At 46.0% G+C, this 15,409-nt stretch overlaps 1 protein-coding gene across 1 annotated transcript in view; it reads left to right on the top strand.

The window, feature by feature from the left end:
- The first annotated feature begins 384 nt into the window (after window positions 1-384).
- Window positions 385-15,409, top strand: part of LOC144769176 (uncharacterized) — a 604,739-nt gene continuing 589,714 nt past the window's right edge. The window contains exon 1 of the mRNA XM_078653191.1: window positions 385-456. The gene's annotated coding sequence lies outside the window, so the exon portion shown is untranslated. The remainder of the gene's footprint in view (window positions 457-15,409) is intronic.

The raw sequence follows: 15,409 nt of genomic DNA, 5'->3' as shown, positions 1-15,409 counted from the left end.
CAACGGTCATAAGAGACACCCCGTATATATTCTTATTGATTTGTTTTTGGTTTGCCATCTTTAACACTAATTTAATCACTAATATAACTAACAATGTATAGTTTCATTGTAATTTACATTGACCAAAATATTTAAATGTTTATTCCTTGTAATCAGTAAATTTAAACAATGGCCGTTCACTGCACTGCATTTCCCCCTTTAGAATTCTATGGAGGGGCATAGACATAAAAGAAAGCCTTGCTCAGTGCTCCCTGCCACAGGGAGCATCCATCTTGTGGCACGTAATAACAACTCCAGAGAACCGGTTCCAGCCAGATCCATTCTGACAGTTAGTTAGAGAGAATACAGTCATTTAGTGGCAATAGACTGCTGGCTCATGAAGAGAATAGAAGCTGTGGGAGCGGTGGTGAAGGCGGGAAAGAAAGAGGAGGCTGTCGGAGGAACTGCAGTGACTTTGTGGGTGCGCGGGCTGCAGATCTTCATTAGATCAAATGCTAGGGGGCAACTTGCGTGGCAGAGGGAGTGAAGTCGTAGGACACTGTTGGTTCGTGTGGAGATTAGAAGCTGTATGGAATTTTTCGACAATGCTGAGGAGAACATTGCATTTGAAATATTATGCATAGGGTATCTTCAGAAATGGATGAACAGTGATTTTCTACAAACTGTTCAGACTTTAGAAAACCCTATTGACATAGCTGCCAAGATTTCAGATTGCTACGTGTGACATTTTTATAATGTCAATGTAATTATGAGTGACATTCCAACAATTATGAGTGACACTTTCTCCCGAACAATATCAAGCAATGAAGACGAGGGAAACATATATATATTAGGAAATTACACCCATTAGAGCAACAAGAAACTCTAAGAAGATGTCAAAATTGCTGGAAAGCACCACAAATGGAAGGGCACACACATAGCTAGGGCTCACAATTCGTCCGCAAAGTGTAATTTTTTTCAAAAAGACACATTGAGCAATTTAATAAAAATCAATTCACTGATTAAAGTACAGCGCCACCAGCTATTATTAACCTGTGGCTGAGAGTAAGTTGCATGGCTATTCTAAGCACATAACATTACAGTACAATGAGGCATGATTGGGAGGGGGGTTAGGACAAGCCTCAGGAGAAGAGGCTGACTAAGGTACACATAGCCTACCTATGTAGGCTGTATTACTTAAAAAGACATTTTCTGAGACACTGACTAGCAGTGATAATTCTAAATGTGTGTCATGCAGCAGGATGTAAGACTAGTCTAAAAAACATATATGGCACAGAGTTGTTTACATTCGGATACTCCTGCTATTTGGCAGAAACATGTTGAACCGCCACTGCCATATGATACTTTTGCATGGCCCTTGCTACCCTTGGTCTCACAGATCAAAAAAGGTAGTAGCAGGAACAGAAATTAAACAGGGCTCCGAAGACTTGTTAATATCCTGTAGTTTCCATTCCTTGACTTCGATATACCCTTGGCAGCCAATAGAAAGCTGTTGAGAGGCAGAGGGAGGGAGGGAAGCGACAAGCAAGGTGTCAAACGTGCATGACATTGGGGGGTGGGTTGGTCAGGTCAAAGGTTGCATGATTTCACAACTAGTACACCAGATATTTTGGTTAATTTTGTCGATGATTTTAGGTCCCATTTATTGATACATGTTCTAGAAACCCACTTTGCTGAAGGGCTTGGGTATCTCACCCATAATTGAAGATTTGGTGAAATGTGTATTAAATGGCCCGTATTAAAGTACATCTTGTCGAAAAACACAAACGATGGATATGTTTGAAAGCCAACTCTAAATATAATTTAGCGTAATGGTGTAATAACGTTTAGAATTGGTGTCAGGTAACTGCATAATCATAATTAGTATCTGGTAATGACCGTAGAAGTGCGACCAGATCTTGACACAACCCAGAGGTAGCAAGAGTCCGCAATCCAGATAGTGGCCTTGCTGGGGGTTACTTTTTGGAGCAATCCCAATATATAATGTCGATACATTTTCAACTATCCCACGAGCAAATGTGTTGGTTTAGCTACAATCTTATATATCTGAATAGCATGTAGGAATGGGGCAAGACTGATATCTGATTTACTGAACTAATGCTAGATATGTGACAGACCCTGTTCCAGCCCCAAGTGGCCTCTAAGCAGCCTGGGCGAGCCGCTGTCTGTTTCCCCTTCGATCAATGTGCTGCTGCAGAACCAACACATTTTACATTGAAGTATATTCCGCTTCCTACAGTCAAAGTGTACAAAGCAGACATGCATTTGCCATGAATATTAGAGATCAGTTTTAATTTCAAAATATCAACGTCAACGCGCCAGTTTGACGTGATCAGAAATGTGATTTTTTAGATATATAATGTCACTATTTCAAGGAAAGAGTTTGTGCGTCTTTAACCTCTTGTGTTATGTTCAGATTGACATTACTTAACCTGACACAATTTTAGCAGATATCTGGTATGCATACTACGATCCCCCAGCCAGAACCCCTCTTCTCACCTGGCTGGGAATAACCCCTGCAATCATGCTCTACGTCACTCCCCACTCCTGGCTGTGCACCACTGAATGCTGCCGGTGCCTGTCCTGGGGAGCCGCAGCGCCCGACTGCTGCTGTCCCAAGATGTTCGGCCTCACGGAAGCCATAATGAATGCACCGCCGCTTGTTGCAGCAGTATTAGAATAAATACATAACGTTGCACTCCTAAAATTACATTCATTTGATAGGGTTAGTGACTGATAGTGAGTTCACTTACAGTGTTGTTCTCAGTTCGTCTTCGCACTCTTCTCTTCCCAGGCTAAGGCAGCGTGACTCTGCACCAGTGAAGACAGGCCCTCAGCGTTAGTGTCACGTCTGATGCGTGATACTTGACAGGACTGTATTGAGAACAACCCAAAGTATAGTTTATAGTTTCATTTACAAGAGGGTTGTGAGGCTCTCCTCCAAGGAACTATGTGAACATTAGAAATGGTGTTGTTTGTAACAGTCCAGTAAAATTATACGGAACTGGTTCCTGTTTAAAGCTACTTTACCGTAGTATAGGGAATACATGTCAATTATATGGGAAAATCGTGTGGTCAATTGTGCAATTTAAAAACTGTCAGGGTCCTAACACTAGTGAGAGCGGCTATGATTACGCCTTTGCAGGAGGCTCACAGCTTTCAAGTGACCACATGTCATCTGTGACATCTTTAGCCAGTCTCTGATTTCTGAACAATAAATTGAATGCAGGGAAATTTGAGCACATTCTTCTAAGTAGAAAAACCTCAAGTCCCAGACAGCAATGGACTGCTGAATAAAACACAAGATTGGCTGGCTGTAGGTGCCAGACAATACACTTAACAACTTGGGAGCTATTTGGCAGGAACCTTTTGCTCGTGGAATATCCAGGAGAAATGCAAGAATACAGTGTGCTTTAAGGACAATTGGGCAAGTAACTTTGGGCAGAAATGGGCATCACGCAAAGATCACTCTGTCATAGGCCTACACATACATGCCAATAGACCCGATATGTGTTTTTTGTTTTTTTAAACAATCACCCACTTTCCTCTTCGAAAATGTTGGCATGTATGGCCTACAGAATATAATCCAAGAAACCTTTGGCCCTGATGTGGTTGTTTGAGTTCCACACCCAAGACACCTTTTAAATAATGCATTGTACAGCAGAATGGCCAGTAACATTAGCCAGAGCAAAACATCTCTTTTAGACCACATTACAGCAGGCTTTTGGTGGTTGTTCTAAAGAATGCCATGCTAAATGGTGCATGTCAATTGTATGAATACTTTACAAACACAGAAACGGGGATTTGCCTTTCACTATGAACGAGGGCCTAGCTTTAAGGGGGTGTTTGGGGAGTTACAACCTCCCCTTAAAAATGTATTCTGTAGTAAATAGTTGGGTACAAGTGCTTTTAGACCGGTATGGTGAAGTGTCTGTCAGATTTTAACTAGTATTTTCACATGCACACAGACAAAAACACACACACATTTTTTGTTTTGAAGGTCTTAAAAAATGTTGCTCAGTATGAAAAATATTGTGATTTAAGTACTTCTAAGGCACGCACCTGCTTCTCATATAATATATTTTCAAAAGATACTCCAGTGTGATTTTTGGGAAATTTGAAGGTCCCCCCCCTCCCCCAATCTTGCTGACCAAACTACGCCCCTGACCATAAAAATCTGTGCAATTTCCTCAGTGAGAAGCCCCAGCATGACTCAGCAGGTGTTCGTGGCTACCTTAGTAATGGCCACAACAAGCATTATGCAGAACTTTTTTTGTTCTTTTTCTCTCATATGCCCATCATTAAAACGTGGTGATAGTGAGCACGTTGGAGTGCAGAGTAAATTAGCACAGCAGCCCCCTCGTCATAAGCATGACTTTCAAACCTTGATTTTTCAGCATGAAAATCTTGGCACTTGTAGGCCCATACCTTTAATTGTAAACTAAAACTACAAATCCCAGCATTCTTAGCAATATTCTATGAAACACCAAGGCTAGCTCAAAATTACAATGATGACACGGCAAAATAACAGGTGCAAATTAAGGGAGGGCATTATTATAATTGGGCAACGGTCTCCAAGTAGTGTCTGAACTACATTGTCTGTAAATTGGTTTATGTGTATGTGTGATGTGCAAGACGGCAAAGACGTTCTTGCCTAAATATACTTCAACTGGAAGACCCAAAACGTACATATAAACTTAACATTTCACCAGAATTTACCATGTTCCTGCTGAAAGAGACATAAAAAAGGGCAAAGGAAAATATTACATTTGAGTTAGTACGATGCAACAAGGACACATACTTATGTAAACGCTTTTAACACAAGCACAACTGATAGAGACATTGCGGGCTTGCTTGGGCCGCAAACCATCTCTTTGCAGAAGCCTGATGGAAAGTAGTTATTTGTGCATTGACAATACTATTGCCTCTTCAGTACATTTCACCATATAGGTCGAGGGAACATGTCGTCTTTCAAGTCGACTTAACAAGGAAAACAAGCCTGTAATACAAATATACCCAAAACCTTGTCCTAGTCTATTCTCAAATCATACACATCCCCAGAACATAGACGTGGGCTCCTTCTAAGGTCATTTGCGGTGGTGCTTCTGAGTCCCCCAGAGCCCATCCCTACCAAGTTTCCCAGATCCAAGTGTGCTTAGCTGCCCTGTCCAGGTTTTCATGTATTTGCATTCTGGCACTTGCAGTTCTGTTTATTGTGTTCAAAAGAAAATTAAACGTCCCTAAAAACAAAGGTGCCAACAAACCTGGACTGTAGCTTTCTAGTCATCCACAAAGCTGGGAATCCTAACAACTTGAGACCCCTGGTTTTCCGCTAAGCCTGCTCTGGACCACAGTAGGAGCCACAACCAGATCCAAGCTCATGGGAACTAGTATAGTTCACATTAGGTGATTTCCTCTGAAAAGCTGGAAAGCAGGCACAGAGTCAGACATGCACGTCTAATTTACTGCCTGACATGCAAATGACCCGTTGTCAGCCCCACTGGCCTATCAGGTGCTCCAGTCTGTTTGAGGTTGTTTTGCTCTGCAGACCAGTCTGCTGGTTGCAGCACATCAAAGGGCACTTTGTGATTAACCTTTAAGGGCCAACGCACCACATCTTGACTGCTGTTAAAAGTTGCTGGGTGCGAAAGGGTTAAGTGGCATTCCTGTAAACTGTAACCAGAAATGGTAAGATCAGCAGGCTTTTCTACCAACTTGATTAATGGTCCTGCAAATTACAAGAATCATTGAATTGGATTAAAGGGTAAAATACTATTTTGATAGGAACTTTTGTTGTCCAAAACCACTTTACAACAATGAATAACCCGCCTAACAAATAAAACTACAATTCACAGTCATAAACTCAAAATCATCCAATACCTCCATCTACCAATATATTTCTGTCTTGCCCCCCAACCAAAAGACCCTGCTATGAACCACTACCTAATCCGCCTCCCCTTCCACAGCTGGATATCCTGCCTAGTGAAGCTCCACTCTCATCAAGATAGTGTCTCATCACCTCCTTCTGCTAACCAATCTTCAACAAGGTTGTTTTCCATAACTTCCAGAAGAACTAACCAAGACATCCAACAGAACAAGATCACATCCACCAAGTGGTATCGACAGAAAACCTGGACACGGTCTTCCCAAAGACAACTCCACCAACCATGGAAACAACCGTCCCCAATCCTACCAGTCTAGCTAAACTCATCCTTTTTCAATCCAAATGATTTGCTGAAAGGCCTAGACTTCGTTTATCTAGTTGTACTACCAGATTGCACTCCGAAACCATGAGTACTAAATACAGGTCGCTGAACCGGCTGATGCTGTTACAGCATATGTGATCCTGCGGTTTGGATCCTCCTTATTTATCTTACCGACTTACATCCAATTTAGCACGACTGAGCGCGGCACCTCTGCCACACCCTAGGGCGTCTTTTATCTCCAGTTGGAGGTAAGATTATGTGCCTCAAGATCTATAAGAGAATAATAGAAACACACTGACCATTTTTAACACTGTGACCACTTATGAGATAGCAGCACACATTAGGGTGATCACTCGTGTGTATATAAAACACGTGACTGCTACACTTGCAATTTACACTATCTGCAAAGTCGCATCGCATTTATGAAATCTTGTGCCACTTACACAATGAAATTTCCTTTTCTCATACCGAATGCCATTAATTATTGTGATCTGCGGCTATTTAGTTGTATGTGGATACCAGCCTCCGATTTTCTAGGCTGGGAACTTTGCTGAAATTAATTAATTCTAAATGCGAGCTATTCTCATAGATTGGCTCTTCACCCTACCTATTTTTATGTTGTGTGTGTCTTGTTTATGTCTCTACATATCTGGATGCCACTCCAGCACCAGGCGAACATTTTGGTCCACAATAATGGATATCCTGGTCAATAAGACGCTCTTATGCCAGGAACATAATACTTCTGTCTCCTTTTTCTTTACTGACTGGTTGGAAAGCCAACATCAAAAAGTAGGTATCACTCAAAGGGCACAATTAAAAAAATATATATATTTTTATTTGCATTTTTATGAAGCATAAACAAAATAGGCATGTCACATACAACCACCCTCCACTTCCCTCCCACCATCCACCCTCCTCCCCCCTCCCGCCTGTACATGATCCCCTCTTCATCTTGACAGGACTGTACCTTGTTTGCGCCCAAATCCCTAAAGTGTGGAAATAAAACCCCCCCTTCCAATTCCGCCCTATCCTCAGTCAGTGCAGCGGGTACCTCTCCCACTTTAGTTTACAGTCCCCCATCCAGCCCATGGTATCGGCGCCATTTCCCCCAAACTCTGTTAAATTCCTTTGGGCATCCTCTAGCCTTGTACATGACTCTCTCCGCCACCATGTACAGATCCATGTCCCTTCTCCATTCATCTAGTCTCGGCGGTGTGGTGGCCCCCCATGCCCGGGCCACATCCCTCTTAGCCACCACTAATGCCAAAACTACAAAGATGAGAAGTGGGCGACCCAAGTCCACGTCAATTGTTACTCCCAGCAGCACCAGCTTGGGGTCCAACGGCAAAGCGACCTCCAGCACTTCTCCCAGCTCCCCCAGAACCTCGGCCCAGTACGTCTGTATTATGGGACATGTCCAAACAGTATGGTAGAAGTCTCCCTGCCCGAGCCACATCTAAGACAGTTCGTGTCTCTAGCCCGGCCCATGCAATGTAGCCGCACCCTGTCATAGTACACCCTATGTAGGATTTTATATTGAATAAGTCTCAGACGGGACTTAATTGTGACTTCCCATGGATGCATTAGGACTGTCTCCCAATCCACTATATCTATCACCCCTACATTTTGTTCTCACGATTCTCTGAGCTTTACCAGGCCATCTGGCATGTTATTGATCAGTGTTCAATGAGTCAGGGAAACTGCTTTACCAGGAATGCGTTCCTGCAATAAACGCCCTTCAAGCGGGGCATACTCTAGAAGGGACGAGGTGAGCGCCTCCTCTGCCAGCCATGCATGTCGTAGTTGCAGATATCTGAAGTGCTGTGTGTGGTGCAAGCCGTATTCCCCTCTCAAGACCTGGAATGACTTTAGTTCTCCCCTCTTCACCAGATCCCCCAGCACGGAGATATCAATATTGTCCCACCTCTTGAACCCTCGCAGCTTGTTCAACTCCCTCAGCCATGCACAGTGCAATATTGGGGTCTGCTTTGTCGGTGTATGAGTCCAACCTATTGCCTTGGTCGCCCTTCCCATATCCCCAGCATAACCCTCGTTGCTGCATGAAGTCTTTCCCTCCCCTTCCACCGTATATGTAATGTAGGCAGTCGCGCTGCGCCATCGTCCCCCTTTCCAGTCTATACGTGGGATGGTCTGCTGGTGCGGGAAACCAGTCATTGATAGGGGTTAGGTGCTCCGCCCAGTAATAGGCTTCAATATTTGGCAGAGAGATCCCCCCCATTGTATTGATTTCTTTGCAAGGTCCCCAAAGCCACTCTGGATTGTTTACCCTGCCAGAGCAGCGATCTCAGTTCCGCATTTATGTCAGTGAAAACTTGCCTGGGGAGTGGGAAATATTCATTTTGTAGGGCATAAAGAAACTGCGGCAACGTAATCATTTTAAACATGGCAGCGCACCCTAAGATCGTCAAGGGGAGCATTTTCCACCTGGCAGCATCTTGAACAAAATTTACCAGCACCCGCTTGACGTTCTTCTGATATGAGAGGTTTCTTTCTAGAGTTAAAAGACCCTCAAGTACACAAACCCTTCGTCTGTAGTCCTGAGCGCGCCAGGCAATAGGGACCAGTCCTCCCCCCGTCGGGGGTCATATAAGATTGATTTGTGCCAGTTGATCGTGTAGCCAGCACAAGCGCCACAACGGCGTAACGTATCGAATAAAGCCGGAATAGTGGTGTCAGGCTGGGTGACGTACAAAAGGACATCATTCGCGTACAGCGATATTTTTTCCTCATATGTGTCCGACTGATCTATTTTGAATCCCCTAATGTCCTTGTTCTAAAAGGCACAATTTTTGACATATTTGTGGGGTAGGAAGATTCACTCACTATTCCTGTCCTGATGAAGCGCCACCTATTCTCCTGACCACTAGGGGCGCTAAACATGTTGATTGACTAGAGTTGGTCCCTAAAGAGGGAACTCACATCAGACGCTGTGACCAGAAGAGGTCGCTGCTTCATAGGCCCGGACGCTGGAGGACCAGAAGGCTGAATATCGCAGGACCCTGCCACAGCACGCTTAAATACCGCACAAGGTGAGCGCCAGCCCTGGGGAACAATTGGATGTAGGCGCCGCAGTGGGAGACGCTATTGGCACCCCCCCACGACACTGAGCAGAGCGCTGCAACGCCATAACGCTCTGTATCTTAGAGCGTGGGCCGAGCGGCCAGGTGTGAAAGCGGGGACACGCAGAGAATTGACTATCGGCCCAAATGACTGCACCTTACACAACGCTAGCCCTGCCATGCTCAATTAATTACTACAGGGCACATAGAAGGAGAAACCCTTGCTCAGCCGCCGGTGCGGTCAGAAATAGCTGCCATTTTGCACTGCCTGACAGGCGCGGCCTAGGGCAACGGTGGAAGTAATTTGGCGCCAGCTGTGGATCACTTGACCTGGGCCCCCAGCTCCAACACATACTGCGAGGGGCTACTGCGCTCACTGACAATGGCTGGATTATGCTGTGGGTCGGACTCCAGACCGTTTGATACCTGTCATCAGTTGCGGGTGTTCGCTGGGCTTGGGCGCTGGCCTGTTAGTCCCTTGTTGTGCGGCGACGACCCCCGCGTCCCATTGTTTGGATCCACCTGCCCCTACCCGCCTGTCTGGGTGCCCGCATCCTCAGAAGAGCGCATGGATGCGTGAAACCCTACTTATTGTGACTACTACAGGGTATATGCCCAGGCCTCACTACACACAGTCCTGCGAGGGTTTGGGAGTCACACAGATATAGAGGCAAGGTTGTTTGCCCCTGCACGCTAGGCTACTGGGGCCCTCCGTGAGGACTTTTACACTGCTGGACCAGAAGGATACTGCTGCGGAGCTCATATACACGCTCAATCACGGTCTGTACCCTACCACTATTGTGCCCTACGGCCTTGATCTACTTACCTGCACCCATCATGGGATGCACCGATGGCAAACAAACCAAAATTTCATTCGAAGCACGTAAGGCACCCTAGTGTAACTCGACGGACCACGTGGATTCAGATACTACAGAGGCGCCGGAGGAGGACTGGAAGGCGCTCCTGTTGGGCATGAAGCAAAGCTTCACATCTATTGACGCTACAATGGACGCGATGAACTCACGGATGGACTCTGTCATCACTAAGCCGGAACATCATGAACAGCGCCTCAAAGAAGCAGAAACCAGGGTGTCAGATCTGGAAGATAGAGTCACAACGAGCAGGGGTCAGCTGTCACAAATGGACAAGTTGCTCAAAATTATTTCAGACAAAAATGAAGATTTGGAGGCCCGCTCCAGACGAAACAACGTACGCATTCATGGCCTGGCAGAATCTACCAACACGGGTTGCATAGAAGACTTCATCGAAAGGTTGGTGGTGGATCTGTTCGGGAAAGATTTGTTCTCGCCACATCTCACGGTGGAGCGGGCACACAGATCCCTGGCTCCTCGCCGACCTCCGGGTGCACCCCCGAGACCGGTGTTAGCCCGGGTTTTAAATTACCGAGACAGAGATGCAGTCCTACGCCTGGCCCGCGACAAGAAGCAGGTCCACTATGAGAACACCACGCTGGCATTCTTCCCGGATTTCACGCAAACAGTGCAAGATGCGAAATTCGCTGCAGTTAAGAAAAAATTCCGGGCACAGGAAATCCCCTACACTATGATGTATCCAGCGAAATTGAAGATTACTCACCAGGGGAAGCAACCCTACATCCAAAACCCGCAGCAGGCCAAATATTACCTCAAAAAGCACCGCCGTGCTGCGTCTAGAGATGCGGTGGCACGCGAGCGATGCAGATCCTCGTCACCTCTATCAACCATAGACTGAGAATGGGGATGCATGTTGATCCGCTGGTGAACATTCTCGCAGGCTTGAATTTGCAGGTCGGACCCCTAATAGTGAAGTATTGACATTATTAATAATGTGTAATATGTCCTGCTCGGCTACCTCCCTCCGTCCCGCCAAGCTGCCCGCCCTAACAGCGGGGTTGCAGGTGGGTGCAAGTATGGAGGAGAGTGGGCAGGTCGTGCGCCACTAGCGATAACCCTATGAGGGCGAACTCCCAAGCTTCCATAGAGGAAGGAGACCTTTTGTTGGATAATGGGTTTGTTTCTAGGGGAGGGGAATATATGCCCGGCGAGTTGGGGAAGCCGGTGTGGGAGCTGGGAGGGAGTTGGGTTACAGGAATGTTGACTTTAGTCCGTGCTTATATAACTTACAACATCTGAACAGGTATTGAATATGGCGATAATGGATATGGCTGATAATACACATGACACCAACATTTTTAGGGTGGCATCGTGGAATGTAAGGGGCCTGAACAACCCCCGGAAAAAGAGACAGATACTGAGTTACCTGGATAGACACCATGTCACAGTGGCTTTGCTTCAAGAAACGCACCTGCACTCTGGGGACCCACCTCAGATTGCCTTACGATGGGCCTCACATCGCTATTTTGCATCGTACTCTGGGTACTCTCGGGGAACAGCCATTTTGATTAAAAAGGGGTTGCCGTTTGTCCCAGCTGGGTCGGAAATTGACGCCAATGGCAGATACTGTCTGGTCTGGGGGAGGCTTCATTCTTATGATATAACATTTGCCAATTACTATGGTCCCAACGCCGATGACCCGCACACACTTCTCACTTTATGGAGTAAGATTCAAGCGATAGACACTACCTACATTGTCTGGGGGGGAGACTTCAACACTACATTGCAGCCTCGGCTAGATAGGTCCCACACTTCCCAAGCACACTTTACTAATACACACAAAACACTAAAAGACATAGTGGATACTAACTATTTGATAGACTCTTGGAGGTACATGCATCCTACAACAAGGGAGGGCACGCACTACTCAGCAGTCCACTCCTCATGGGCACGACTGGATTATTTACTGGTATCCTTGGGAATGGCACACTGGCTAGCGCACACTCCTCATCTGGCCCGCACGTACTCAGACCAGTCCCCTGTTGTGGTTGACATGCGAGCCCCCCTAGCTCAACCCCCGTACAATAAATGGCGCCTTAACCTGTTACATCTGCAAGATACAGTATTTAGAGCTGAAATGGAACAGGACATACAAGACTTTTTTTAACGCAATGTGAGGTCTGTGTCCAGTATCACGACTGTCTGGGAAGCATTTAAAGTAACTGCACGGGGCTGGTGCATATCTAAAGGGGGAGGTATTCTTCGGACATTGCGTAATGACCTCCACAAATTGGAAAGGGAGCTTAAACAATTGGAAAATTATCTAGCCTCCAGTTCAGGTAATAATGTAACTAGGGCCCACATGCGGGACAAATTGACAGAATATGAGACTCTTGCAGATAAAGAGAGTAAATTCAGGGGTAAACCACATAAGGCCAGAGTACATGGAGAAGGAGATCGTCCAGGGAAAGCCCTGGCACAAGCAACTAGGAGCCCCTGTTTTTCGAATTACATAGCGGAGATACAGGATGCGCAGGGCAACACACACAGAAACCTTCCAGATCAACTTAACACGTTTAAAGATTACTATAAAACCCTTTACTCCTCTCAGAGGGGCACCCCACTAGACCTGCCATGCTATTTTGAAGATACCGCACTAGCCTGGCTGGGGGACACCCAACGGAAGTTCTTGAGCCTAGATTTGGAGCTTGGCGAAATCACTGAGGCCATCATGCATATGAAGTCAGGAAGGGCCTCAGGGGCAGATAGTTTTATAAAACGTATGCTACGCTACCTGCTCCCATTCTAAAGGAGGTCTACTATGTAGCAGTGGAGGAAGGCTCTCTACCCAGGACTATGCGCGAGGCCCTTATAACATCATTGTTAAAACCTGGTAAACCACCAATTCATTGCGATTCATATCGACCACTCTCTTTGTTAAATTGTGACACTAAAATACTGGCAAAGGTCCTGGCGACACGGCTTAACCTACTGATGGATCGACTGGTGCGCCCCGATCAGGCTGGATTTGTCCCGACCCGCGCCACATCACATAATCTTAGAACCCTAGCCGCTGTCCTACAAGACATTGATCCAAATTGTTCGGCAGTAGTAGTATTTTTAGATGCCATAAAGGCGTTCGACTCACTGGAGTGGGACTATCTTCTGGGCACTTTGGAATACATAGGGATGCCACCCGTCTTCCTTAATTGGCTGAGGCTGTTATATAGTCAGCCGACAGCATTGGTGCTCTTAAATGGCGCTAAATCGTCTCCTTTCACTATATCCAGGGATACGCGGCAAGGCTGCCCGTTATCCCCAATACTATTCGCCCTAGCCATCGAACCCCTAGCTGCCAAACATCGGCAGCACCATAATGAGAGAGCTCTGATCTACCCGGCTTGACAATTGCTCATCTCTTTATACGCGGACGATATGACGCTGTTCATCAAAAATCCCCACGAAAATCTTCAACCCAGTATTACGAGAAATAACTAAATTTGGCGCCATATCTGGAATACAAATCAATTGGTCGAAATCTGCAACATTCCCCCTCACTGACAATACCCCGCCACACCACCTAGATTACCAGTTGGTTTGGGAGACCGACGAGTTAAAGTACTTGGGTATATACGTTACGCGAAACAAGAGACTGAATTATGGCACAGTCATTGACAAAATACCTGACAACATAACCAAATGGCTGTGACTCCCGCTCTCCATGGTAGGGAGGATTTCGCTCATCAAGATGGTCATACTACCAAAGCTTTTATATCTGTTTATCAACATACCATATAATCCAGGAGGGTTCTTCTTTAAAACACTCAAGACCCAGCTCATCAGGCTCATATGGGGGGGAAAACAAGCTAGGCTCAGCTTAACCACACTGATGCTTCAATAACATCAAGGAGGATTCGATGTCCCCAATTTCGAGTTTTATTATTACAGCGCGCAGGCTCACTTTTCAACTTACTGGTTCCATCCGCCACCCTTTATGCCACACTTAGCGGTGGAGGATGGCTACATGGCACCACTAACCCCGAGGAACTATCTTTTTGCTACTGTGAAAGAGAAGGGACATGACCCGTCCACTGTGGACTGCACTATTGTAGCATGGCGACAAATAGGTTGCAGATTAGGGAGCTGCATGATGTACTCTCCTAAGATGCCCTTACTACACAACCCTCTACTAAAAGTCAAATGTGAAGGGATATGTCGTAAAATGCTAGAGGGTCTTCATTATCATACTTGGAGAGATCTCTATATCGAGGGACGATTCCGCTCCAAGGAGCAGTTTTTCGAAACACACACACCTACAACGATGGACCTATTTTTATACACTTGTCTCAGACAAAGTGTGAAGGCCGCCACTCCCGCATTCCCTGAAGAACCAGATACCTTTGCACCCCTACACGACCTGCTATCAAAAGAAGCTCCCCACCATGTAATATCCCTCATATACAAGCACACACAGGCGGCACTGCCCCCCCAGGTCCCTTGGGCCAGGCAGGAATGGGACAAAGACCTCAATGAACCATTAACAGATGACCAGTGGGTGCTTAGCTGCGCGCAAACAGAGGAAAACCCAAGCAACAGCAGACTACGCCTTATACATTTTAAATTCTTACACCGCTTGTACCAAACCCCAACTAGGTTACACAAATTCCACCTCAGGGATAATGACAGATGCGAGCGGTGTGGGAGGGAAGGTGCAAACTTCTCACATTTAGCGTGGAGCTGCCACCGGATCGCTGGTTACTGGGCGCAGGTTTTTGAAGGTGTCTCGGCCATGATAGGGGTCCAGATGGAACCATGCCCGCGCGTGGCCTTATTGGGCCTCACCCAAGATACCAATACACTACACAAAAAACTCTTAGCAATGAGTATGCTGCTTGCGAAACGCCAAGTGGCGTGTAGATGGGGAAGGGGCCGTGCGCTTAAATTCAAAGATTGGGTACACACTATGACCACCTGTAACGACCGGATTCTCAGACCAAGCAGCCTACCAACCGTAGCTAACCCAGTCGTCACGTAACCACACTATTCTCAGGCCACTATACACATGATATTCAGAATACTCACCTGAGAATGTGAAAAAGAGCTATTTACAAGCCTATACATTCAAATATACCACTAACATCTAAGGAATTCCATATCATATCCTATAATTACCTCACTACATACTCTTTAACGTCTCCCGACGATATCTTTAACGTCTCCCGACGATATCTTTAACGTCACCCGACGATATCTTTAACGTCACCCGACGATATCTTTAACGTCTCCCGAC

The sequence above is a fragment of the Lissotriton helveticus genome, chromosome 7 (assembly GCF_964261635.1).
Source record: "Lissotriton helveticus chromosome 7, aLisHel1.1, whole genome shotgun sequence".
Lineage (NCBI taxonomy): Eukaryota > Metazoa > Chordata > Amphibia > Caudata > Salamandridae > Lissotriton > Lissotriton helveticus.
This window is presented reverse-complemented; position numbering and strand designations above follow the sequence as displayed.